The sequence below is a fragment of the Panthera onca genome, chromosome F1 (assembly GCF_046562875.1).
Source record: "Panthera onca isolate mPanOnc1 chromosome F1, mPanOnc1 haplotype 2, whole genome shotgun sequence".
Taxonomy (NCBI): Eukaryota; Metazoa; Chordata; class Mammalia; order Carnivora; family Felidae; genus Panthera; species Panthera onca.
In genome coordinates, this window is record NC_138355.1 from 33,897,702 (window position 1) to 33,902,427 (window position 4,726).

Here is a 4,726-nt window from a genome sequence, read left to right on the forward strand (position 1 = left end):
ACATAATCTGTGTAAGATAGAATTCTAGTCCATGCACATGTCGGACTCCATATTTCAATATGAATTATTTGAGTACTAGTTTTCAAAAGAGAGAAAGTACTATATCGGGGCGCCTGGGTGGTTCAGTCAGTTAAGCATCTGACTTTGGCTCAGGTCATGATCTCACGGTTCATGAGTTCAAGCCCTGCATTTGGTTCTGTGCTGACAGCTTGGAGCCTGCAGCCTGCTTCGGATTCTGTGTCTCCCTCTCTCTTTGCCCCTCCCCAACTCATGCTCTGTCTTTCTCTGTCTCAAAAATACATAACCATTAAAAAAATAAAAAAATTAAAATACTATATCAATTCAATGATTTACAGTACTGTTTCCTTCTATATGCTAAGTAGTATATGCCACATGCTAGAAAAGTAAAGATGAGGAAGGAAAAGCTTTTCCTCTCTTGGATTTTATACTTTTATGAAGAAGAAAAGTCAAACACACAGAGAGTCACAGCATAAGTTAAGATAAGAAATGTACAGGGCGCCTGGGTGGCTCAGTCAGTTAAGTGTCCGACTTCAGCTCAGGTCATGATCTCGCAGTCTGTAAGTTGTAAGCACACAGAAGTACTAACTTCCAGATAATGGAATTCCAAGAAAGTAGGGGAAAAAAGGAGGGGAGGAGATATTTGAAGAAATAAGAATAAAAGATGAGGGGCGCCTGGGTGGCTCAGTTGGTTGAGCGTCCGACTTCAGCTCAGGTCATGATCTCACAGCTTGTGAGTTTGAGCCCCGCATCGGGCTCTGTGCTGATAGCTCAGGGGTTGGAGCCTGCTTTGGACTCTGTGCCTCCTTCTCTCTCTGCTCCTCCCTTGTTCGTGCTCTGTCTCTCTCTCTCTCTCTCAAAAATAAATAAACATTAAAAAAGAAGATAAGAAATGTACAAACAAAATGCAATCAGAACTAAAGAAGGAAAGATAATATTCTGATAGGGAATGAAGAATAGGTGAGAAGGAGGAGTAGGTCATTTAAAATTAACCTTGAAGAATGCATAGGATTTCAATAGGTAGATATGTAGAGGAAGGGTGGAGAACATTCTGGTGGGAGGCAGCATGAGCAAGATTCCTGAGATGGGAATATATGTGGCACATTTGGAGAACAGAAACTAGATGAATTTGACCGGGGTATAGGAAAGTAATTGTAGATAAAGTGGAACACAGGTTGGGGGGGGCCTACCATAGGGGACTTTGAATGCCGGGGTAAGGAGTTTGTACTTAATTCTTTAGGTAGAGAGAAGCTGTTGACAGGTTTTGGAGTAGGGCAGTGATTAATCAGAATGCAATATGTTTAACCCCCTAGCAGTTGGAGAAATAAAGGGAGAAATAAAGGGAGGAGAGGTTGCAAGCAGAGAGAAATTTCAGACTTGTTGGGTTTGACACGACTGTGGACTCTCTAAGTGAAGATGCTCATTAACACTTGGAATGAGGGGCAGAGTTCAGAAGAAAGGTTAGGTTAAGGTCTTTGTAGCCTTAGTTGCTTCATCTAAAAAACAGGGACAAGTATGCTTGCTTTGAGAGAGAATGCTTTGAAAAACACTACAGTGCCTGACTCATCATGGGCATGTGGGACAGATCTGATGATGGTAGTTGTGGTGGTAGCATCAGCAGTAGCTGCACAGTTAGTTCTTCCTCAGAACTCTATTTCCTCCCCAGAATTCTGCCATGAGTTCAGGAAATAGAATCAAGTGCCAAGCCCTTGCTTCAGCCAGAACTGCTCCTTCCCCAAGATGCCCAAGGGTACATGTTCGGTCAAGCAGTTGCATTGGCTCCGTGGTCCCTTAAGACAATTCTAGGAGACCTCTCAGTACCTGGTAAATAGATTTCTATTGAGTGTCTCTTTGTTTTGTCTGCTGTGTCTAGATATAGAAGCTCAGAAAAGTTATAACTCTGGATGAATGAATGAATGAATGAATGGAGCTTAAAACTATGTAAAAACATATTTATTGTTTAGAGATATCTGAAGAGTATATTTAAATATGGTTATATATGTACACACGGATGCACACAAAGCTTACACGCACACACATTCCATATATATATGGAATTCCATTTTATATATGTAAAAAAAATTCATAGGAGGGGCCCCTGGGTGGCTCAGTCAGTTGAGCATCAGACTGTCGATTTTAGCTCAGGTCATGATCTCACAATTCATGCGTTTGAGGCCCACATTGGGCTCTGTGTGGACAGTGTGAAGATTACTTAGGGTTCTCTCTCTCCCTCTCTCTCTCTCTGACCCTCCTCCTCTCTCTTTCTCTCTCAAAATAAAAATAAATAAACATTAAAAAAACTTATCTTCATGTAACTGTCCACTCAACCATTAGCAATACAGTGTCCAACATCCAATCAAAAGTTACTAGACATGCAAATAAGCAGAAAAATGTGGTTCATAAACAATAAAAAAATCAATCAATAGAAACAGACCCAGAAATGCTAGAGATAATGCAATTAGGTGGCAAGAACTATAAAAGAGTTATCATAAACATGCTCAGGAATTTAAAGAAAAACATGAACATAATGAGGAGTGAAATGGAAACTATAAAAAGAAATCTAATGGAACTTCTAGAGCTGAAAAGTACAATATCTAAAATGAAAAATTTATTAAATGGGCTTAAGAGCAACTTAATGCAGAAGAAAATATCAGTGGGCTTGAAAATATAGCAACAGAAACTATTCATACTACAGAGAAGAAGAGGGCTAGAAAAAAAAAAAAGAATACACTCTTGGTGACACATTAGAAAGTGGTCAAAAATAGTATAATTGAAATCCCAAAGAAGGGTGGGGAGAGCAAGAAGTAATATTTGAAGAAATAATGGCAGAACATTTTCCAAATTTGGTGAAAACTATAAACCCATCAATTCAAGAGATACAACAAATCCTAACGAGGATAAAAATCAATTTAGATAGAAATTTTACTCTGAATTTTTTCAACAATGGAGTGATTTTCTGAATGGACCAATACCTAAAGAGGCTAGTCCAGGGAGGAGAGGGAAAGATCCGTAAATTAGAGGCGACTATACGACTTGTGATGTGAGAAAGTAGAAACCAGCCTAGAAGACACAAACAGAAAGATAATAAAAAAGAAGAGATGAGTCATCTGGAGAAACCAAACATGGAAGGTGCCAACATATTGCAGAGCAAGGGGAAAACCTCATGAGAATAAAAGATGGTGGAGTGGTATCTCTAGGTTTCGTTTCCTTCCTTCCTTCCTTCCTTCCTTCCTTCCTTCCTTCCTTCCTTCCTTCCTTCTGTCTCCTTGTACTGTACCTTATTGTAGACAACAGTCATCTCCGAATTGCATTTGAAGCTCCATTCTTTTCCCTATCAAGGCTGTTCTGTAGCTCACTGCAGCCAGAGTGGACTTCCTAACCTAAAGAATCACATCACTCCTTTGTGAGACATCTTTAGAGAAATTGGTACCTTCAGCAGTTCTTATGTGACTGCCATAGGGATGGACCATGTCTCCCCACAATTAAATAGATACGATTTGAACCTCAGTTTCTCAAAGCTTCTTGTCTTAGGGCTTTATTCCCTACTTTATCTTGCTTTTATTGAGTCCAAGTCTCTATGAGTTTATAGACTATAACCATCAGAAGTGCTTTGTGATTCATTTCCCTCCTTTTGCTTACGTGGACCCACGCCTGTCCTTTTAACCTCCTCTATGCCTGGAGCTGTTCAAGATCTATGTTGGTGCTCTTAACCCCTATTGATAGACCTTGAACCTGGGAGGCCACCAGGATGTCTCTTTCCAGCCACAGCTCCTGGCAAGGAGAGGTTGAGAAAGGACTTAGAATCAAGGTTTGAATTATAGCTCTGATTCTGCTAAATGACAATCGAGAGCTATCTTGTCCAATATGGTAGTCACTAGCCACATGTGGCTAGTGAACACTTGAAATGTGGCTAGTGTGACTGAGGAACTGAATTTAAGATGTTATTTAATTTTAATTAAATTAAATTAAATTTTATTTTTTAGGTTTATTTATTTATTTTGAGAGAGATAGAGAGAATGGCAGAGGGGCAGAGAAAGAGAGAGAAAATCCCAAGCAGGCTCCATGCTGTCAGCGCAAAGCCCTACTGCATGGAGCTCAAACCCAGGAACCATGAGATCATGACCTGAGCTGAAATAAAGAGTTGGAAGCTTGGGGTGCCTGGGTGGCTCAGTCGGTTAAGTGTCTGACTTCAGCTCAGGTCATAATCTCACGGTCCGTGGGTTTGAGCCCCGCATTGGGCTCTGTGCTGACAGCTTGGAGCCTGGAGCCCGCTTCTGATTCTGTGTCTCCCTCTCTCTCTGACCCTCCCCCGTTCATGCTCTGTCTCTCTCTGTCTCAAAAATAAATAAACATTAAAAAAAATTAAAAAAAAAAAAAGAGTTGGAAGCTTAACCAACTGAGCCACCCAGTCACCCCTGAATTTAATTTTAATTTAAAACCTGAAGCATTCTAATTCATTTTCCCGTTAAACATACTGTGAAAAATATTGTTATATTGTAACATATGTATTGGGTGCATACATGCATATAGGCACACATCTGATCTAATTGGTATCAATGGATTAACTGGTTTGAATAAATTTTTTTACGTACCAATGTAATATTATAATACATTTATTTGAATAGTTTATGTAGACAATGTAAGTTATGGTGATGCCACTATAAATCATAATTTGTAATAAAATCAAAATACTTATTTTAGTTTTAAT